The 24,465-nt window shown below is 43.9% G+C and overlaps 1 protein-coding gene across 1 annotated transcript in view; it reads right to left on the bottom strand.

Moving 5' to 3' along the window:
* The window catches only part of LOC121574625 (calmodulin-binding transcription activator 1-like), an 84,391-nt gene that overhangs the window by 47,056 nt on the left and 12,870 nt on the right, over nucleotides 1–24,465 (bottom strand). The window lies entirely within an intron of this gene.

The raw sequence follows: 24,465 nt of genomic DNA, 5'->3' as shown, positions 1-24,465 counted from the left end.
TGTAATAGGCTGTAGGCCTTGTGTATTAGGCTGTAGGCCTTGTGTATTAGGCTGTAGGCATTGTGTATTAGGCTGTAGGCCTTGTGTATTAGGCTATAGGCCTTGTGTATTAGGCTGTAGGCCTTGTGTATTAGGCTGTAGGCCTTGTGTATTAGGCTGTAGGAGGTGTATTAGGCTGTAGGCCTTGTGTATTAGGCTATAGGCCTTGTGTATTAGGCTGTAGGCCTTGTGTATTAGGCTATAGGCCTTGTGTATTAGGCTGTAGGCCTTGTGTATTAGGCTGTAGGCCTTGTGTATTAGGCTGTAGGCCTTGTGTATTAGGCTGTAGGCCTTGTGTATTAGGCTATAGACTAGTGGAATATATTAAGCTATAGGCCTAGTATGTACAGAAGAAATTGAAGTTGGAAAAGCCAATTGTTGTTACTATGCCTTATTCTTATCATATTTTGTAACTCAAATTTGTTTATGTAACTTGCACTTTGTTTTCAGGTTTGAGTGAGATTATGTATTCCCCTCAATAAAGTTATTTCAATAAAGTTCTTGATTTAATTATATTATATTACTTGTGTATGTCTTTCCCTGTCATATTTAAGACTAAATGCCATTTGTAATATGCTTTGGTGCAGATTTGTGTTTAATATACAATTCAGATAAGAAAGTGTCTGATAACAGAACATTCCACAGAATTCTAGAAAAATACCACTGTTCACAAAAACGTCTGTAACTCATTCACAGTAAAAGGTATTACTATTCTAATTTCAGATTTTCAATCCTTAGAAAATAAGGAAGACTCAGTATGCTCTAAGTATTTCTCTATCTTCATTAGGAAGTTGTGTAAATGGAAGTTGTTTGGGAAAATGTGTTGATTTTCATATATGATACATATTTTCAGAGGTGTTTTTTCTTGACTGATTACCATTTGATGTAGTGCTATTGTATGTCATATAATTTGAAAGGGCTGTTTCTCAGCTTTCAAAATATGTATCATGTTTTCATATATGGTTTGACACCAACAAATGTTGCTTATTAATGCATGCAGAGTTCATTGTCTTTCAGACAGTTTTGGGATTCAGCTATTTTTAGAAAATCATGCCTCTCATGTAACAATGCCAATGTCAGAGACTGACCAAAATGTTTTATTTGGCTCGCTCAGTTGTGGCTTGACCAGTAAAAATAAAAACATAGCTACAAAGAGGAGACCATTAGGACAATTCAAGTTGCTTTAGCAATGGCAAATATACTTCAAATAAGTAGGCAACACTCACCAATAAGCCATCCATCCTCAACAGCACCCGCCTGTAGGTATATAGGCCAACATTGCTGTTCTGCAGAATGAACTAGTTGTGCGTTCCACCTGGCCACCTTGCCACCACATTCAGCAGCATCTTTTCCGCAACATATAACTATCACCTGCACATTAAGAGTGGAAGCCTTTTCTGTTCACATAGTTGAACATGTTTTGGGATGCTGCTTTTATAGAGATGTGGGTGCTGTCTATTGCTCCGTTCCTATTTGGGAACCCATTGATGGCATCATGGCAAAGAAACCCCTCTTGACTTCAACCTGTTGTGAGATGGTGTATGGAAATTGTATGTGTTACTGTTCATTTTGCTGATGACGTGCCTCTAATTTAACAAATGACTGTACTTTTGTTTATTATTGTAACAAATGCACTGATGTGGTCAAATTATATGATATAGCCTGTCAAGATAAGTTGCATGAATTCACAATGGAAATACAATGAAATCAAATAATTATGTTATTTTTACTTTCACACATTTTCAACATTAATTTCCCCCATTCAAGCAGTTCCCTTATTTCGAATACTTGGCACTGTGCGTACGCATGTTCATGGCTGTGCGTAAATAAACACACATTCTCAAGCAAACATTCATATTGATAAATATCACACTTTGCGTGGAAATGATCCCACGCATGGTTTACACACAGATAAATGAGGCCCCAAACATGTCCATTCATCTTACAGAGAGAGAGAGTGAGAGAAAGAGGAGAGAGAAGGAGACGGAGGGAGAGTTTCACGCTCGTTGAGAGAAGGATTGGACCAAGGTGCAGCGTGGAATGCATACATGTTTATTAACGAAGTTAACACAAGACAAAACAACAAAAGCAACGTAACGTGAAGCTCACAATGGCTACACACAAACAAACCAAACAAGAGTCAAGATCCCACAACATAGGTAGTCAAAATGGACGATCGACAGCTGCCTCTGATTGGGAACCACACCCGGCCAACATACAGTGGGGAGAACAAGTATTTGATACACTGCCGATTTTGCAGGTTTTCCTACTTACAAAGCATGTAGAGGTCTGTCATTTTTATCATAGGTACACTTCAACTGTGAGAGACGGAATGTAAAACAAAAATCCAGAAAATCACATTGTATGATTTTTAAGTAATTAATTTGCATTTTATTGCATGACATAAGTATTTGATACATCAGAAAAGCAGAACTTAATATTTGGTACAGAAATCTTTGTTTCCAATTACAGAGATCATACGTTTCCTGTAGGTCTTGACCAGGTTTGCACACACTGCAGCAGGGATTTTGGCCCACTCCTCCATACAGACCTTCTCCAGATCCTTCAGGTTTCGGGGCTGTCCCTGGGCAACATGGACTTTCAGCTCCCTCCAAAGATTTTCTATTGGGTTCAGGTCTGGAGACTGGCTAGGCCACTCCAGGACCTTTAGATGCTTCTTACGGAGCCACTCCTTAGTTGCCCTGGCTGTGTGTTTCGGGTCGTTGTCATGCTGGAAGACCCAGCCACGACCCATCTTCAATGCTATTACTGAGGGAAGGAGGTTGTTGGCCAAGATCTTGCAATACATGGCCCCATCCATCCTCCCCTCAATACGGTGCAGTCGTCCTGTCCCCTTTGCAGAAAAGCATCCCCAAAGAATGATGTTTCTACCTCCATGCTTCACGGTTGGGATGGCGTTATTGGGGTTGTACTCATCCTTCTTCTTCCTCCAAATTCGGCGAGTGGAGTTTAGACCAAAAAGCTCTATTTTTGTCTCATCAGACCACATGACCTTCTCCCATTCCTCCTCTGGATCATCCAGATGGTCATTGGCAAACTTCAGACGGGCCTGGACATGCACTGGCTTGAGCAGGGGGACCTTGCATGCGCTGCAGGATTTTAATCCATGACGGCGTAGGTTGTTACTAATGGTTTTCTTTGAGACTGTGGTCCCAGCTCTCTTCAGGTCATTGACCAGGTCCTGCCGTGTAGTTCTGGGCTGATCCCTCACCTTCCTCATGATCATTGATGCCCCACGAGGTGAGATCTTGCATGGAGCCCCAGACCGAGGGTGATTGACCGTCATCTTGAACTTCTTCCATTTTCTAATAATTTTGCCAACAGTTGTTGCCTTCTCACCAAGCTGCTTGCCTATTGTCCTGTAGCCCATCCCAGCCTTGTGCAGGTCTACAATTTTATCCCTGATGTCCTTACACAGCTCTCTGGTCTTGGCCATTGTGGAGAGGTTGGAGTCTGTTTGATTGAGTGTGTGGACAGGTGTATTTTATACAGGTAACGAGTTCAAACAGGTGCAGTTAATACAGGTAATGAGTGGAGAACAGGAGGGCTTCTTAAACTAACAGGTCTGTGAGAGCCGCAATTCTTACTGGTTGGTAGGTGATCAAATACATATGTCATGCAATAAAATGCAAATTAATTACTTAAAAATCATACAATGTGATTTTCTAGATTTTTGTTTTAGATTCCGTCTCTCACAGTTGAAGTGTACCTATGATAGAAATTACAGACCTCTACATGCTTTGTAAGTAGGAAAACCTGCAAAATCGGCAGTGTATCAAATACTTGTTCTCCCCACTGTAGATCTACAATCACCTAGAATGTACACATAGAAATTCACACCCTGACCAAACCAACCAAAGAAAACCGGGCTCTCAAGGCCAGGACGTGACAGTACCCCGCCCCAAAGGTGCGTACTCCGGCCGCACCAACCTGACTCCTTAGGGGAGGGTCCGGGTGGGCATTCAGCCTCGTTGGCAGCGCCGGGCGTGACGTCCTCCTCCTCTCCCTTACTGGTTCCCCGTTGCACCCCTGGTCCGGTCTGGACCTCGGCGCGATGCTTCCCCTCTCAGTCCTCCCACGATACACCAAGCCCAGTCTGGACCCTGGTGTGGGAGGCCCCGACCCTGGAGAGGGGCCGACGTCTGGGCCTGGACCGGCAATCCCCCCGCGATGCACCAAGCCCTGTCTGGACCCTGGTGTGGGAGGCCCCGACCCTGGAGAGGGGTTGACGTCTGGTTCTGGAGTGGAGCCGCTGACTGGAGCTGAACTGGACCCCGGTGGAGCGGACTGCTCTGGCTCTGGAGTGGAGCCGCTGACCGGAGCTGAACTGGACCCCGGTGGAGCGGACTGCTCTGGCTCTGGACTGAAACAGCTGACCAGAGCTGGACTGGGCACCGGTGGAGCGGACTGCTCTGGCACTGGAGTGGAGCAGCTGACCGGAGCTAGACCAGGCACCGGTGGAGCGGACTGCTCTGGCACCAGCCGTACTGGGCTGGGGACACGCAACACTGGTCTGGTGCGAGGAACAGGCACGGGCCGCATCGGGCTGGGGACACGCACCGCTGGTCTGGTGCGAGGAACAGGCATGGGCCGTGCCGGACTGGAGACACACACCACTGGTTTGGTGCGAGGAGCAGGCACGGGCCATGCCGGACTGGGAACACGCACCACTGGTCTGGTGCAAGGAGCAGGCACGGGGCGTACTGGGCCGGCGACACGCACCACTGGCTTGGTGCGGGGAGCAGGTACGGACCGTACCAGACTGGCGACAAGCACCACTGGTTTGGTGCGGGGAGCAGGTACGGGCCGTACCGGGCTGGAGGCGCACTGGTGACACAGTGCGTAGAACAGGAGCAGGATATACTGGACCGTGGAGGCGTACTGGAGGTCTGGAGTGTAAAGCTGGCACAACCCGTCCTGGCTGGATGCCCACTTTCGCACGGCACGTGCGGGGCGCTGGCACAGGACGCACTGGGCTGTGAAGGCGCACTGGCGACACAGTGCGTATCTCCGCATATCATGGTTCCTCAATGAACACACACTCCTTACAGCGAGTGCGGGTAGTTGGCTCTGGTCTGCCCCCTGGCTCCGCCAACCACCCCGTGTGCCCCCCAACATTTTCTTGGGGCTGTCTCTCGGGCTTCCTTCGTTGTCGGCACTGTTGGCGCTGCCGTTGATCCTCTCCTACCTGGGCTTCTACCTGCCCAGGGTCCTTTACCGGCTAATATCTCCTCCCAAGACCACATCTTCCCCACCTGTGTCCAGGATGTTTGCTCCTCCTGGGCACGCTGCTTGGTCCCTTGGTGGTGGGATCTTCTGTCACGCTCGTTGAGAGAAGGATTGGACCAAGGTGCAGCGTGGAATGCATACATGTTTATTAACAAAGTTAACACAAGACAAGACAAAACAACAAACGCAACGTAACGTGACGCTCACAATGGCTAAACACAAACAAGCCAAACAAGAGTCAAGATCCCACAACATAGGCAGGCAAAATGGCTACCTAAGTATGATCCCCAATCAGAGACAACGATCGACAGCTGCCTCTAATTGGGAACCACACCCGGCCAACATAGATCTACAATCACCTAGAATGTACACATAGAAATTCACACCCTGACCAAACCAACCAAAGAAAACCGGGCTCTCAAGGCCAGGGCGTGACAGAGAGAGATAGAGAGAGAGAGAGAAGGAACGGGAAAGAAAGAGAGAGAGAGACAAAAGGAGAGAGAGCTGGAGATACTCTAATCAGTGAAGTTTGTCCAGAGACCACGATTTACACACACACGCACGCACAGACACACACACACACACTCACACATACATGCACACATATAGCGCAAACACACAAGCATATAAGCACAGGCACGCACACAAGTACGTACACACCCACACACACAATCCCTCACTTTAATATTCCATGTCTTTGATTCGTAGGGTTTAACATTGTTCTGTGTCAAATTACACACTGCAATATAAATAGTCTGCCTCTGAGAGGGAGGAAAAAATAGAACTAACAAATGTGTGGCTCCTAGTCTGACGGGAGAGGATGGGAGGATGAGGCAGATGGGGGATAAAATGCTATGATAGAGGTAGAGGGGGCTGGGAAGAAGCATACTGGAAACTGAATAGTTTGAAACCAGGCCAACAATTGAAAATGTGCTCTATATTACCGAAAGTTAGTGTCTGGAAAGGGAGAGAAGTGTGTGTGTGTGTCATGGTTTCCGATGAGGAAAAAGTGGCGCCAGACATTTGACCAGCAGCATTTTAATTGACCGGACATTTTAGAAATCTACCGGACCCATATGCATTGGGTGTGTAACCTGATTAGGGAGTCCACCCACAGTGCTCAGAATGACAGAAATCACATTTAGATTATGGAAATTCATCTTAACAGAACATGCAAGTCGAGGATGCAACGATGTGCAGTCCTTCTTAACAAATTCCGATGCCCACATTTACTTTTACTTTTAGCTTAAAATGTTGATAAACAATTATTTCTTCACATTATAAGCTCAGCAATGCACACAAGGCTACTGCACACGAATGTCCGTTCCATAATGCAATTAGTGGGAAAACACTGTTGTCAAAAGTGAGCGGTTTCAGGTAATGAGTGGTTTCATGTGACAGAGATTAAAATATCTGTTTGAAATTTAGAAAGAGGGGAGATCTAATATGCAACAACTAGCATGGGTTGCTAACATGACTAGGATTGTGCCTTTGGCTATTGGACAATGATATAAAATAATTGCCTCCAAGGATACAGTCAGATTTCTGCTAGGCTACTTTGAAGCATGGTAATACATGCCTCCTAATATTTTGTAAAATGTTCAGGTTTCCAACAATTAAGTATATGTTTTCTAAATGCATATTGCCTCCAGCTCATTGCAAAGTGGTGTGTGACGCACTGATAAAGCCTGCCTTCCGTTGCTTATAAATTTGCTGTTTGAGAAGCTGTAGCAGCAGCTCTTGCGTTGTCTGACAGATTTTCCGCTCAAAGGCTCTGTATCTGTATGCTGTGCAGGTGTGATAAATAAGATACATAACCAATATACGCACCGATTTAATTCCACTAAACTATGCAAATGTACCTAAAGACCGATGAGCATGACCGGTCAAATGTACTTACATCGACTGGTATTTACATAAATGAATAGGCTAAAAAGCATTATTCACAATGGGATTTTTTTCTTCTGCTCCCGGACAATTGGCCGGCCGGTGGCAATTTTATTAATCGTCTTTTTCAAAATAAATTGGGCCAAAGTTGGCTAATACCAGCTAACGGAAACCCTGGTGTGTCTCTAGACAGGGAGAAGAGAAGGTCATGAGATGTTCTGGCCTCCTGACCCTGTCACAGCCATAACACACCTCGCTCACTAACACCGTCTCCCTACCTGCATTACAGAGAAACACTGGAAACACACACACACCCACACGCACATCGGAGCTTTAGGACGGTGGGACATTCAGTTCCACCTGAGCACAGTACCTATTTCACACCCTTCACCCTCCTCAAGGACCAAAGCCAACTACCCCTCTGTGATGTAGCGTCTGACAGCTCTGATGGGCTCTGCTTAGATCACTACACAGGAGGAGAACATCAACTCACACTAAAGAGGGAAGAAGTATCTGATGCCCTTATGTAGTAGAGGTGCTTTGGTGAACCTCCCTCTTACTATTACCTATATGAGTAACCTAACCTTGCCTAAGTAAAACCAGAGGACTCGTGTTAGCAAGCAGAGATTATGTCTTTAGCGCAGCGGGCTAACGTCTTGAGTCGTGTGGAAAACTTGGGTTTGGTACCCGGTTGGCCACACCTACACTCTTAGAAAAAACAGTTCCAAAAGGGTTCTTTGAGGAGGGATAGGGTTCTACCAAGAACCGTTTTGGAAGACAAGGGTTCTTTGTAAGGCAAAGGGTTTTACCTAGAACCTTTAACATCCTAAGAACCATTTTTGGAAGAAAGGAAGGCAAGGATTCTTTGGAAGGCAAGAAGGGTTCTACATAGAACCATATCATATTTCCCAGCATGCTCTATTGCAGGGAGATTTTCAGAATTGTTTGTTGTACACTGAACAAAGATATATACACAACATGTAAAGTGTTGGTCCCATGTTTCATCAGTTGAAATAAAAAATCCCCTACATTTTCCATACACACAAAAAGCTTATCTCTCTCAAATTTTGTGCACAAATTTGTTTACATTCCTGTTAGTTACCTTGTGCTAGGGAAATTAAAAGGCCACTTTAAAATGTGCAGTTTTGTCACACAACACAATGCTGAGGAGTATTTCTGTCTGTAATAAAGCCCTTTTGTGGGGAAAAACTCATTCTGATTGGCTGGGCCTGGCTCCCCAGTGGGTGGGCCTGGCTGCCAAGTGGGTGGGCCTATGCCCTCCAAGGCCCACCCATGGCTGCACCCCTGCCCAGTCATGTGAAATCCATAGATTAGGGCCTAATGAGTTTATTTAAATTGACTGATTTCCTTATATGAACTGTAACTCAGTAAAATCTTTGAAATTGTTGCATGTTGCATTTATATTTTTGATTGATAATTTTATGCTACACAAAGATAAATAGCATACATTTTTCTAAACTAATCCAACCTGTTAGTAGTTGGCCTTATTGCACCCGTTACTGAGATGGTTGTTCCAGTTTAGATGATTGAGGTAGTCTCAGTATTAACTCTTTCCTACCCTGGCAGTCATTCTGAATGCAGGTTGCGGGTGATAAAAAATTACACTTGTTGGATATCCTAAGTCTAGCTGGATTCCAATAGGAATGAAACATCACATTGCAAGCCAGCATAATGTGACTTGCAGGCCTGATGTGGCCTGTAAACCCGGAGTTTCCTAACACCCCTGTGTTAGGGTATAACTAGGCCCTCAAAGAAAGGCCTTATGATATACACTGAGTGTACAAAACATTAAGAACACCTGCTCTTTCCATGACATAGACTGACCAGGTGAATCCAGGTGAAAGCTATGATCCCTCATTGATGTAACTTGTTCAATCCACTTCAATCAGTGTAGATGAAGGGGAGGAGACAGGTTAAAGAAGGACATTTAAGCCTTGAGACAATTGAGACATGGATTGTGTATGTGTGCCGTTCAGAGGGTGAATGGGCAAGACAAAAGATTTAAGTGCCTTTAAACGGGGTATGGTTGTAGGTGCCAGGCGCACCAGTTTGTGTCAAGAACCGCAACACTGCTGGGTTTTTCATGCTCAACAGTTTCCTGTGTGTATCAAGAATGGTCCACCACCCAAAGGACATCCAGCCAACTTGACAGAACTGTGGAAAGCATTGGAGTCGACATGAGCCAGCATCCCTGTGGAATGCTTTCGCCACCTTGTAGAGTCGAACCCTTCAAAGAGGGTTCTAGGCAGAACCATATACATTGCCTTCAGAAAGTATTCACACCCTTTCACTTATTCCACATTTTGTTGTTACAGCCTGAATTTGTTTATCTACACACCATACCCAATAATGTCAAAGTGAACACATTTTGAGACATTTTAGAATTTTTTTTAAATATCTAATTTACATAAGTATTCACACCCCCCAGTCAATACTTTGTAGAAGCACCTTTGGCAGCGATTACAGCTGTGAGTCTTTCTGGGTAAGTCTGTAAGAGCTTTCCACACCTGGATTGTGCAATATTTGCCCATTATTCTTTTCAAAATTCTTCAAGCTCTGTCAAATTGGTTGTTGATCATTGCTAGACAACCATTTCCAGGTCTTGCCATAGATTTTCAAGTAGATTTAAGTCAAAACTGTAACTTGGCCACTCAGGAACATTCACTGTCTTCTTGGTAAGCAACTCCAGTGTAGATTGTGGTCCTCTATAGCTCAGCTGGTAGAGCACGGTGCTTGTAACGCCAGGGTAGTGGGTTCGATCCCTGGGACCACCAATACACACACAAAAAAAAATTATGCACGCATGACTGTAAGTCGCTTTGGATAAAAGCATCTGCTAAATGGCATATTATTATATTATAGATTTGGCCTTATGTTTTAGGTTATTGTCCTGCTGTAAGGTGAATTCATCTCCAAGTGTCTGGTGGAAAGCAGACTGAACCAGGTTTTCCTCTAGGATTTGCCTGTGCTTAGCTTTTTTATTATGAAAAACTCCCCAGTCCTTAATGATTACAATCATACCCATAACATGATGCAGACACCACTATGCTTGAAAATATGAAGAGTGGTACTCAGTGATTAGTTGTGATGGATTTGCCCCAAACATAATGCTTTGTATTAAAGACATAAAGTTAATTTCTTTGCCACATTCTTTGCAGTTTTACTTTAGTGCCTTGGTGCAAATAGGATGCATGTTTTGGAATTCTGTATAGGTTTCCTTCTTTTCACTCTGTCATTTAGGTTAGTATTGTGGAGTAACTACAATGTTGTTGATCCATCCTCAGTTTTCTCCTATCACAGCCATTAAACTCTGTTACTGTTTTAATGTCACCATTGGCCTTATGGTGAAATCCCTGCCTCTTCGGCAACTGAATTTGGAAGGAAGCCTGCATCTTTGTAGTGACTGTGTGTATTGATATACCATCCAAAGTCTAATTAATAACTACACCATGCTCAAAGGGATATTCAATGTCTGCTTTTTTTTTTACCCATCTACCAATAGGTGCCCTTCTTTGCGAGGCATTGGAAAACCTCCCTGGTCTTTGTGGTTGAAGCTGTGTTTGAAATTCACTGCTCGACTGAGGGACCTTACATATAATTGTATGTGTGGGGTACAGAGATGAGGTAGTCATAAAAAAATTCATGTTAAACACTATTATTGTACACAGAGTCCATGCAACTTATGTGACTTGCTACATTTTTACTCCTGAACTTATTTAGGCTTGCCATAACAAAGGGGTTGAATACTTATTGAATCAAGACTTTTCAGCTTTTCATTTTTAAAGATTTAGTAAAAATGTCAAAAAACTGAATTCAACTTTCACATTATGGGGTATTGTGTGTAGGCCAGTGACAAAAAAATCTAAATTTAATCCATTTTAAATTCAGGCTGTATCACAAGAACATTTCGAAAAGTTCAAGGGGTGTGAATACTTTCTGAAAGTACTGTTCAAGGGGTTCTATGAAGAACCCTACATAAAGGGTTCTAGGGAGAACCCTCTGCAAATGGTTCTATCTAGCAACAAAAAGGGTTCCCCTTTGGGGACAAACCGAAGAACCCTGTATGGTTCTACTTAGCACCTTTTTTTCTAAGAGTATATGGACAGTTTAAATAGTTGTGTGTGGTAAAGGGGGCTCAGGGCAAGGTGGGAACAGGCTCTGAAGGTGGTGACGAGGAATATTAACAGAACATAATTGCAGGCTGAGTTATAACACAGAAACAGAGAGAGACCTTGACAAGCTCAAACCCACACTCTTAGAAAAAAAGGTGCTATCTAGAACAGGTACTCAACTCTTACCCTACGAGGTCTGGAGCCTGCTGGTTTTCTGTTCTACCTGATAATGAATTGCACCACCTGGTGTCCCAGGTCTTAATCAGTCCCTGGTTAGAGGGGAACAATGAAAAAATGCAGTGGAACTGGCTTCGAGGTCCAGAGTTGAGTTTGAGGGATCTAGAACCTAAAAGGGTTCTTTCGGCTGTCCCCATAGGAGAACCCTTTGAAGAACTCTTGTTGGTTCCAGGTAGAACCCTTTTGGTTCCAAGTAGAACCGTTTTGCGTTCTATGTAGAACAGTTTCCACAGAGGGTTCTACATGAAACCCAAAATGGTTCTACCTGGAACCAAAAAGGGTTTTACCTGGAACCAAAAAGGGTTCTCCTATTGGGACAGCCGAAAAACCCTTTTGGAACCCTTTTTTCTGAGAGTGCAGTTAGAACGGTCACACACCTTCAAACCGTCTCAGTCAAAGACTCCCTCTACAAAGGATTTCATTATCTGCTCATTATCCTAGGGAGAGACTGGTAAACAGAAAGGCATGATCTCACCTGATTACGATTCGACCCCAACATGACCACTGTGAAGACACACACACACCACATACACACACAGAGGGAGAGAGAGAGAGAAAGAGATTGAACCAAACAGAGAGAAAAATAGAGACAGAGAAATAAAGAGATAAGGAGAGAGAGGTAAAAAGAGAGAGAGATAGAAAGAGATAGAAAGAGAGAGAGAGATATCTCCTGCTCAATGTTCCCTCTACCCCAAGACTGCCCCGCAGCTCCCTGAGACTGCTGTGCAGAGCACAGAATAAATATCAGCCCAAGGAGAGAAGCATAAGATTGAACTTCACTAGAGTTTTTCCTGTTAGTTAACACTATCAACATTTCCCTATACTGTGACAATTGTGATCGAATCAAGGCAATATTAGCCACTTTCAATGCAACATACCGAAACGAAATGAACTATGCAAGAGATTTTGCTGTAGGCAGAATGCTTCGGAGTAGGATTCTATTGTGCAAGACTCAACCTGCACTCTACAAAGACCATGCGGCATAACCAATCAGAGCTGCAGTAGGCCTATATGCAAATAGACCATTGCCATATATGGATCTGTGCCATTTACTTTGAACTGGACTGTGTTACAGCATGAGCGGTAGTGAGTAGATGTGCTTGTAAGTTGCACAGAATTTTCAATACGTTCTAGTTTGCACTGAAATTTGCTCAGTGCAAAAAAAAAATAGAGGGAACATTGCTCCTGCTCTGTTAAAAGCCTGAAGGACTAATTAGTGATTATTATGACTAGGCTTTCTCCAAACACATGAAATATTTCTCACACTCCAAAAACAGGGGGATACTTAAAAATAAACACAAAGAGCCATATAAAAACTCTCCCTCGGGTGGTGTGTGTGTGTGTGTTTGTTGGTGTCGCTGTCCCCTCATTAAACTATACTTGACTCTGGTAATTGATGGCAGCACAGAGCTCACTGTCGACTGGAGAGGTCACAGCCATAGGCATGCTCCAGGATCCTGGAGACGACACACACACATACACACACACACACACACACACACACACATGCTCACAAGCTCTCTCTCTCACACACACACACACACACACACACACACACACACATCCAAGCACGCACCAACATTGCTTTTGCCTTTGTTCAAATAGCAGCCAATCTGTTCAATGCCCCACTATGCCAGCCGTGATAGGGTGGAGGGCAGATACAGTTGAAGTCAGAAGTTTACATACACTTACTTGACTTGGAGTCATTAAAACAAATTTTTCAACCACTCCACAAATGTCTTGTTAACAAACTATAGTTTTGGCATGTCGGTTAGGACATGTACTTAGTGCATAACACAAGTAATTTTTCCAACAATTGTTTACAGACAGATTATTTCACTTATAATTCACTGTATCACAATTCCAGTGGGTCAGAAGTTTACATGCACTAAGTTGACTGTGCCTTTAAACAGCTTGGAAAATTCCAGAAAATGATGTCATAGCTTTAGAAGCTTCTGATAGGCTAATTGACATCATTTGAGTCAATTGGAGGTGTACCCGTGGATGTATTTCAAGGCCTACCTTCTAACTCAGTGCCTTTTTGCTTGACATCATGGGAAAATCGAAAGAAATCAGCCAAGACTTCAGAAAAAAAAATTGTAGACCTCCACAAGTCTGGTTCATCCTTGGAAGCAATTATCAAATGCCTGAAGGTACCACGTTCGTCTGTACAAACAATAGTATGCAAGTATAAACACCATGGGACCACGCAGCCGTCATACCGCTCAGGAAGGAGACGCGTTCTGTCTCCTAGAGATGAACGTACTTTGGTGCGAAAAGTGCAAATCAATCCCAGAACAACAGCAAAGGACCTTGTGAAGATGCTGGAGGAAACAGGTACAAAAGTATCTATTTCCACAGTAAAACAAGTCCTATATCGACATAACCTGAAAGGCCGCTCAGCAAGGAAGAAGCCACTGCTCCAAAACCGCCATAAAAAAGCCAGACTACGGTTTGCAACTGCACATGGGGACAAAGATCGTACTTTTTGGAGAAATGTCCTCTGGTCTGATGAAACAAAAATAGAACTGTTTGGCCATAATGACCATCGTTATGTTTGGAGGAAAAAGGGGGTTGCTTGCAAGCCGAAGAACACCATCCCAACGTGAAGCACGGGGGTGGCAGCATCATGCTGTGGGGGTGCTTTGCTGCAAGAGGGACTGGTGCACTTCACAAAATAGATGGCATCATGAGGAAGGAAAATTATGTGGATATATTGAAGCAACATCTCAAGACATCAGTCAGGAAGTTAAAGCTTGGTCGCAAATGGGTCTTTCAAATGGACAATGACTACAAGCATACTTCCAAAGTTGTGGCAAAATGGCTTAAGGATAACAAAGTCAAGGTATTGGAGTGGCCATCACAAAGCCCTGACCTCAATCCTATAGAAAATGTGTGTGCAAGCAAGGAGGCCTACTAACCTGACTCAGTTACACCAGCTCTGTCAGGAGGAATGGGCCAAAATTCACCCAACTTATTGTGGGAAGCTTGTGGAAGGCTACCTGAAACGTTTGACCCAAGTTAAACAATTTAAAGGCAATGCTACCAAATACTAATTGAGTGTATGTAAACTTCTGACCCACTGGGAAAGAAATAAAACCTAAGTCATTCTCTCTACTATTATTCTGACATTTCACATTCTTAAAATAAAGTGGTGATCCTAACTGACCGAAGACAGGGAATTTTTACGAGGATTAAATGTCAGGAATTGTGAAAAACTGAGTTTAAATGTATTTGGCTAAGGTGTATGTAAACTTCCTACTTCAACTGTATGAACAGTGAGAGACAGAATAACAACAAAAACATCCAGAAAAACCCATGTCAAAAATGTTATAAATTGATTTGCATTTTAATGAGGGAAATAAGTATTTGACCCCTCTGCAAAACATGACTTAGTATTTGGTGGCAAAACCCTTGTTGGCAATCACAGAGGTCAGACGTTTCTTGTAGTTGGCCACCAGGTTTGCACACATATCAGGAGGGATTTTGTCCCACTCCTCTTTGCAGATCTTTTCAGAGTCATTAAGGTTTCGAGGCTGACGTTTGGCAACTCGAACCTTCAGCTCCCTCCACAGATTTTCTATGGGATTAAGGTCTGGAGATTGGCTAGGCCACTCCAGGACCTTAATGTGCTTCTTCTTGAGCCACTCCTTTGTTGCCTTGGCCGTCTGTTTTGGGTCATTGTCATGCTGGAATACCCATCCACGACCCATTTTCAATGCCCTGGCTGAGGGAAGGAGGTTCTCACCCAAGATTTGACGGTACATGGCCCCGTCCATCGTCCCTTTGATGCAGTGAAGTTGTCCTGTCCCCTTAGCAGAAAGACACCCCCAAAGCATAATGTTTCCACCTCCATGTTTGACGGTGGGGATGGTGTTCTTGGGGTCATAGGCAGCATTCCTCCTCCTCCAAACACGGCGAGTTGAGTTGATGCCAAAGAGCTTGATTTTGGTCTCATCTGACCACAACACTTTCACCCAGTTCTCCTCTGAATCATTCAGATGTTCATTGGCAAACTTCAGACGGGCCTGTATATGTGCTTTCTTGAGCAGGGGGACCTTGCGGGCGCTGCAGGATTTCAGTCCTTCACGGCGTAGTGTGTTACCAATTGTTTTCTTGGTGACTATGGTCCCAGCTGCATTGAGATCATTGACAAGATCCTCCCGTGTAGTTCTGGGCTGATTCCTCACCGTTCTCATGATCATTGCAACTCCACGAGGTGAGATCTTGCATGGAGCCTCAGGCAGAGGGAGATTGACAGTTCTTTTGTGTTTCTTCCATTTGCGAATAATCGCACCAACTGTTGTCACCTTCTCACCAAGCTGCTTGGCGATGGTCTTGTAGCCCATTCCAGCCTTGTGTAGGTCTACAATCTTGTCCCTGACATCCTTGGAGAGCTCTTTGGTCTTGGCCATGGTGGAGAGTTTGGAATCTGATTGATTGATTGCTTCTGTGGACAGGTGTCTTTTATACAGGTAACAAATTGAGATTAGGAGCACTCCGTTTAAGAGTGTGCTCCTAATCTCAGCTCGTTACCTGTATAAAAGACACCTGAGAGCCAGAAATCTTTCTGATTGAGAGGGGGTCAAATACTTATTTCCCTCATTAAAATGCAAATCAATTTATAATTTGTTGTTGTTGTTATTCTGTCTCTCACTGTTCAAATAAACCTACCATTAAAATTATAGACTGATCTTTTTTTTTGGGGGGTGGGGGTGGGTAGATCAGCTTAATATTGCAGATAGATTGTAACTTCCATCAATGTAATTGTCTGCATCACTTCCAATCCCCCATGTTTTTTAAAAATATATATACATATACACATATACATACATATACATATACATATATACATACACACATACACACACATATACACACATACACACGTACAAAATCAGCAGGGGATCAAATACTTTTTTCCCTCACTGTACCACAGCGACCTTCAATCAAGATCAAGGGCAACCTTTAATTCCAACAACGATAGTGAACTAAAACCTAGTTATGTGCTTAATATTGCAGTAAGAACCTAGTGTACCAGCAGCAGAAACACCTCTGGGTCCTGCTAATGTTCTGACCTTACTGTCTTTCTGGAGCCCTGGAGGGCCTGACATCGAGCCCTGCTCTTAATCGCTCCCCTTACACCTCTATCAGCTAGCAGCTAGTTAACATTAGCACCACTGTGTCTGTAAATATGTGTGTGTGTGCGTGTGCGTGTGTGTGTGTGTTTGTGTTTGTGTGTGTGTTGTGAATGTAGGAGAGGGCTGGGTCGTTCCACCTCAAAAAGCACAAGAAAGAGGATTTCAACACCCACCATCTCAGATTGTTCTGAAATCGTTTCTGTAGTTAGTAACAGATAAAATTAGCATTCCTGAAACATTATTTTGTTTAAATGTAATTTGATCTCTGAGAAATTAAGCTAATTGATTGCACCCAAATTGGCCATTTTAATTTATAGGATTCATATAATATTCAATAAATATAGTACCTAACATCTGATTTGGACCAAACTCTTTTCTAACAATGAGTTAGAGATGAGGAATCCAAAGAAATTGTAAAAAGCCACCCATGGATCCCCCACACCCCATGCCAATCCCACTCCAACAAAGAGTAAATAGTATCATGTACCTGTATAGCGTTCAGTGAAATTAGTCATTGAAGTTGTTAGGTTTATGTCCCATCCTACATCCTGATGTTACCAGGTTCTGACCACTAGATGGTGCTGTTAAAGGGATAGTTCACCCAAATTCACCAAAATTACAAAATTACAAATTGGTTTCCTTAACCTCTACACAGTCTATGGACAAGGTATGACAGCAATCCATGCTTTGGTTTTGTTGTCCACTGTTTCAAATGCTAACTTTTTAGCATTTGTGGCACAAATCAATGCACGTCAATGGTACCTATATTAGCATTTTCACGCTTCATGTCCAAATCATCCTAAAGTATCTAAAAATAGATTTTGTAACTCAATGATGTTACTTATAGATGATATGGATATGAAGTGCGAAAATTCTAATATAGGTACAATCGACTTGCATTGGATTTGTGCCACAAATGCTAAAAAGTTAACATTTGAAACAGTGGCCAGGTTGCTGTCATACCTGGTCCATAGACTGCTTACAGGGGAAGGAAACCAATATGTCATTTTTTAATTTGGGTGAACTATCCCTTAAAATAAATCACCTACTAGCAGAAACAACACCATCTAGTGGTCAGAACCTGGTAATGTCAGGATGTAGGATAGGACAGAAACCTAACAACTTCAATGACTAATTTCTCTGAACAGGGGGAGAAAAAACCCCAGCACCAAATCCACTGAGAATACATTACATAGGATGAAGAAACAATAATCTGAGTTGAAGCTCCATACTACTTGCCAGACATAAAGAACGGATACTGTATACTTGTTGTTGGGGTCAGATTGGCGTGGGGTTGTGGGGGGTCTATGGATGGCGTTTGACAATTTCTTCGGGTTTATCATGTCTTACTCATTGTTATAAAAAAGTTAATCCAAATCGGATGTTAGGTACAATAATTATTGAATGTTATATGAATCCTATAAATGAAAATTGCCAATTTGGGTGTAATCAATTAGCTTAATTTCTCAGAGATCAAATTATATAGACTGTATATATATAGTGCATTCAGAAAGTATTCAGACGCTTGGCATTGCGCACAGTGATCTTAGGCTTGTGTGCGGCTTCTTGGCCATGGAAACCCATTTCATAAAGCTCCTGACGAACAGTTATTGTGCTGACGGTGCTTCCAGAGGCAATTTGGAACTTGGTAGTGAGTGTTGCAACCGAGGACAGACGATTTTTAGCACTCAGCGGTCCCATTCTGTGAGCTTGTGTGGCCTACCACTTCGTGGCTGAGCCGTTGTTGCTCCTAGACGTTTCCACTTCACAATAACAGCACTTACAGTTGACTGGGGCAGCTCTAGCTGGGCAGAAATTTGACGAACGGACTTGTTGGAAAGGTGGCATCCTATGACGATGCCTCGTTGAAAGTCACTGAGCTCTTCAGTAAGGCCATTCTACTGCCAATGTTTGTCTATGGAGATTGCATGTCTGTGTGCTCGATTTTATACACCTGTCAGCAACGGGTGTGGCTGAAATAGCCGAATCCACTAATTTGAAGGGGTGTCCACAAAACCAATTATGGGGTATTGTGTTCAGATTGACGAGGAACAAAAACAATTTAATCCATTTTAGAATAAGGCAAACAAAATGTGACGGGGTCTGAATACTTTCCTAATGCACTGTATGTATGTATGTTTCTAACTACAGAAATGATTTCAGAACAATCTGAGATGATGGGTGTCATGGCTTGCTGAAATGACATGGAACAACCCAGAGGGAACATAATGAGACACATGCTGGTCCGACTCAATCAGAAAAGTCAATTAGTGCTAATTGGCAGTCTTGTGTGTGTGTGTGTGTGTGTGAGAGAGAGAGAGAGAGAGAGAGAGATCGTGAGTGTGTACGGGTGTGTGTGTGTGTGTGAGAGAGAGAGAGAGAGAGATCGTGAGTGTGTACGGGTGTGTGTGTGTGTGAGAGAGAGAGAGAGAGAGAGATCGTGAGTGTGTACGGCTGTGCATTCATCTATGTGTGTGTATGTGTGTGTGAGAGAGAGAGAGAGAGAGAGAGAGAGAGAGAGAGAGAAATCATGAGTGTGTACGGGTGTGTGAGAGAGAGAGAGAGAGAGAGAGAGAGTCATGAGTGTGTACGGCTGTGCATTCATCTATGTGTGTGTATGTGTGTGTGTGAGAGAGAGAGAGAGAGAGAGAGAGAGAGATCATGAGTGTGTACGGGTGTGTGAGAGAGAGAGAGAGAGAGAGAGAGAGAGAGAGAGAGAGAGAGATCATGAGTGTGTACGGGTGTGTGAGAGAGAGAGAGAGAGAGAGAGAGAGAGAGAGAGAGAGAGAGAGAGAGAGAGAGAGAGATCATGAGTGTGTACGGGTGTGTGTGTGTGTGAGAGAGAGAGAGAGAGAGAGATCGTGAGTGTGTACGGGTGTGTGTGTGTGAGAGAGAGAGAGAGAGAGATCGTGAGTGTGTACGGCTGTGCATTCATCTATGTGTGTGAATGTGTGTGTGAGAGAGAGAGAGAGAGAGAGAGAGAGAGAGAGAGAGAGAGAGAGAGAGAGAGAGAGAGAGAGAGAGTCATGAGTGTGTACGGGTGTGTGAGAGAGAGAGAGAGAGAGAGAGAGAGAGATCATGAGTGTGTACGGGTGTGTGAGAGAGAGAGAGAGAGAGAGAGATCATGAGTGTGTACAGCTGTGCATTCATCTATGTGTGTGTGTATGTGTGTGTGAGAGAGAGAGAGAGAGAGAGAGAGAGAGATCATGAGTGTGTACGGGTGTGTGAGAGAGAGAGAGAGAGAGAGAGAGAGATCATGAGTGTGTACGGGTGTGTGAGAGAGAGAGAGAGAGAGAGAGAGAGAGAGATCATGAGTGTGTACGGGTGTGTGTGTGTGTGTGAGAGAGAGAGAGAGAGAGATCGTGAGTGTGTACGGGTGTGTGTGTGTGTGAGAGAGAGAGAGAGAGAGAGATCGTGAGTGTGTACGGCTGTGCATTCATCTATGTGTGTGTATGTGTGTGTGAGAGAGAGAGAGAGAGAGAGAGAGAGAGAGATCATGAGTGTGTATGGGTGTGTGTGAGAGAGAGAGAGAGAGAGAGAGAGATCATGAGTGTGTACGGCTGTGCATTCATCTATGTGTGTGTATGTGTGTGTGAGAGAGAGAGAGAGAGAGAGAGAGAGAGAGAGAGAGATCATGAGTGTGTACGGGTGTGTGAGAGAGAGAGAGAGAGAGAGAGCGAGAGAGAGAGAGAGAGAGAGATCATGAGGTGGTGTGCGAGAGAGTGAGAGAGAGAGAGAGAGAGAGAGAGATCATGAGTGTGTACGGGTGTGTGAGAGAGAGAGAGAGAGAGAGAGAGATCATGAGTGTGTACGGCTGTGCATTCATCTATGTGTGTGTGTATGTGTGTGTGAGAGAGAGAGAGAGAGAGAGAGAGAGAGAGAGAGAGAGAGAGAGAGAGATCATGAGTGTGTACGGGTGTGTGAGAGAGAGAGAGAGAGAGAGAGAGATCATGAGTGTGTACGGCTGTGCATTCATCTATGTGTGTGTATGTGTGTGTGTGAGAGAGAGAGAGAGAGAGAGAGAGAGAGATCATGAGTGTGTACGGGTGTGTGAGAGAGAGAGAGAGAGAGAGAGAGAGAGAGAGATCATGAGTGTGTACGGGTGTGTGAGAGAGAGAGAGAGAGAGAGAGAGAGAGAGATCATGAGTGTGTACGGGTGTGTGAGAGAGAGAGAGAGAGAGAGAGATCATGAGTGTGTACGGCTGTGCATTCATCTATGTGTGTGTGTATGTGTGTGCGCTAATTAACAGTCGCCACAGCAAGAACTCTTTAGGAAGAGAAACAGAGGTGCACTCTCCCCAACACACACACTAGAGAAAAATAATTGTGTGTGTGTGTGTGTGTGCGTGTCTGTGTGTGTGCGTGCCCTTCGTTAGCCCTTTAGAATGGGCTCTTTGATGTGGGAGCAGAAAGGCCTGTGTGAGCATGTCTCAGATGAGAACTGCCTATGTTACTCTGGGAACCTATACACCCCCATATACTGTACACACACACACACACACTTCATTGTTTGCTTAATAACAGTTGCTTTGAGATGTTACTAATTAATGTTTGTCATAAACAGCTTGGATGTCATGTTTTAATAGACTAGTTTATGTTTGTCATAAACAGCTTGGATGTCATGTTTTAATAGTGTTGCACAGTATACCGAAAATTCTGTACTTTTTCTATGCTAGTACATTCAAAACGGTTCGGTAGTAGAATTTTTGTTACTTTCGGTACTTCTGTCAAATGTGTCTGACGGTGTCTCTCTCAAATCTCTCTCAAAGATGATCCTGTTATTATTAGCCTCAGCCAACTGACTGCCTCCTGAATGACGTCATTACTGGTTAAAGAGACAGCGCACATTTTTTTTATTGCTTAAATATACAGCTCAGTTTATACACTGCCCTCCATCCCCCTTCCTGGACTATAAATGGTACCTTCCTGTATTATACTTATGCTAAAAGGTTTATTCTATTCTACTGAGACATTTACTTTATGTTTGTATTCTTAGCTTTTATTATTTCTTGTTGTTGCATTGTCCAGAAGGAACCTGCAAGTAAGCATTTAGTTGGACGATGTATACCCTGTGTATCCCGTACATACGACTAATAAAACCTGAAACTTGAGGCATGCACCAGACACAGCAGGCGGTTCATGTGTGTGTGTGTTTGGTGTGTGCACGTGGTCACCTAATCAACCGCTTGTTCACACAATCATGTAAACATCACGCAGGGACACTGCTAAACACACGTAGGTGAGAGATACAAAACAAAGGCAACAATAACACTGCGGCTTCCACACCATATATCTATTATACTCCAGAAGATTCTTTAAGTCCTACCCCTAGGTCTACTGTCATACTACCATACACCTATCATAGACTACAAATAATTAATCATTAGTTCATTATTCAACAAAGCTGGACAGCTATGATATAGTATAGCTGTACAGAACCTATTGTTTTTGTCATATAGTGCATTACTATGGGAACACATCCACCCTCAGTCTATTATTAAACAGAAGCCTCAGCCATCCCCTCAGCCCTACCAGGAGAAACCTATCCCTCTATCCACCATCATTTTACACACCACTGGGTACAGAACACAGAGAGAAGGAATGAGACAGGGGGAGAGGAGGAAGAGAGAGAATGAGACAAGAGGAGGAGGAGTTGAGGGAGAGGGTGAAAGAGAGGAGGGAGAGAATGAGACACGGGGAGGAGGTGGAGGGAGGATGAGGGAGAGAAAATGCAGAGGTCACAGCTCAGTGATCTGGAGAGGAGAAAGGGTTGAGGGGAGTCACGTGTGACAAAACAGAGTTCAGAAGATCATATTCACACACACACACACACATACACGCACGCGCGCACACACACACACACACACACACACACACACACACACACACACACACACACACACACACACACACACACACACACACACACACACAGTAGGGTGAGGATTTCACACTCGCACCAGGATCCACAGTGACACACACATCCAAATAGCATGATCCCACTACACACACACACACACACACAAACCTTTTACCACTCCTACACACATCACACTGACATCAGGTTACAAAGCACACACACATACACACAAAAAAACACACTATTAGTTGAGCCCTGGAGAGATGTGATGCTCATAGAGAGGTAAAGATAGATAGAGAGAGAGAGGAGAGGCAGAGACCGATAGAGAGGATAGAGAGAGTGAGAAAGAAAATACAGAAAGAGGTAGGCTTGAGAGAGAGAGAGAGAGAGAGAGAGAGAGAGAGAGAGAGAGAGAGAGAGAGAGAGAGAGAGAGAGAGAGAGAGAGAGAGAGAGAGAGAGAGAAAGGATCACTCTAAGCTTCTCTCTAAGACTTGGATCATGTCTCAGGCTGCAGGTTGAAAAGAAACACACACCGTAGAAAGAGATAGTGATCGCTGGGTGTGTCTGACAGTTTTGTCAATAAGTTATTACCATGCTGTATTAGCAGCATTTAGCACCATGCTGAATTATAAACTAATACGCACACACACACACACACACACACACACAGACACACACAGACACACACACACACACACACACACACACACACACACACACACACACACACACACACACACACACACACACACACAGACACACAGACACACACAGACACACACACACACACACACACACACACACACACACTGTATTAGCCACATTTAGAAACAGGCTAAATTAGCACCAGTGGTGTAGTGGAGGGTAAACACAAGTAAACCCAGTTTACCCACTATATTTTGGGCCCATCAGTTTACCCACTATATTTTGGGCCCATCAGTTTACCCACTATATTTTGGGCCCATCAGTTTACCCACTATATTTTGGGCCCATCAGTTTACCCACTATATTTTGGGCCCATCAGTTTACCCACTATATTTTGGGCCCATCAGTTTACCCACTATATTTTGGGCCCATCAGTTTACCCACTATATTTTGGGCCCATCAGTTTACCCACTATATTTTGGGCCCATCAGTTTACCCACTATATTTTGGGCCCAACAGTTTACCCGGCTTTTGCAGAACAATGTATTGAAAGTATAGGGAGCATTACTTTTTTCACCGCGACCGGCGATCAGAGTTAACCCACCCATTGTTTTTACCACTACATCACTGATTAGCACCAGATTCACTCCAAATCCCGTTCAGACAGAACCATTTGGCATCAGAACCATATGCCTGTTATGACATATACTGTACACAAACACACACACACTGTTTCTCTCTCTCTCTCTCTCTCTCTCTCTCTCTCTCTCTCTCTCTCTCTCTCTCTCTCTCTCTCTCTCTCTCTCTCTCTCTCTCTCTCTCTCTCTCTCTCTCTCTCTCTCTCTCTCTCTCTCTCTCTCTCTCTCTCTCTCTCTCTCTCTAGCTCTCTCTCTCTAGCTCTCTCTCTCTAGCTCTCTCTCTCTCTAGCTCTCTCTCTCTCTAGCTCTCTCTCTCTCTAGCTCTCTCTCTCTAGCTCTCTCTCTCTCTCTCCATCTCTCTCTCTCTCAAACACAGAAAAAGCAGTGTGTCTATACAGGACAAAGGGGAGACAGACAGACAGACACAATGGGGTGTTTTAGTATGCAGGAAACTTTAGGCCTCTGAGGAAACAGCAAAGCTTTAAAGGAATCCTCCCTGGGACACCCAACCTTCCCCTGAACTGAGCCTTCACTCCATCATACACACAAGAAGAGAGAGAGAGAAAGGATGAGAGAGAGAGAAGAGAGAGAAGGAGAGTGTCGGTCTACATGCATGCTCTCGTCTCTGTGTTTC

The sequence above is a fragment of the Coregonus clupeaformis genome, chromosome 10 (assembly GCF_020615455.1).
Source record: "Coregonus clupeaformis isolate EN_2021a chromosome 10, ASM2061545v1, whole genome shotgun sequence".
Lineage (NCBI taxonomy): Eukaryota > Metazoa > Chordata > Actinopteri > Salmoniformes > Salmonidae > Coregonus > Coregonus clupeaformis.
The sequence above is the reverse complement of the archived record's forward strand: the minus strand, read 5'-3'. Positions and strand labels throughout refer to the sequence as shown.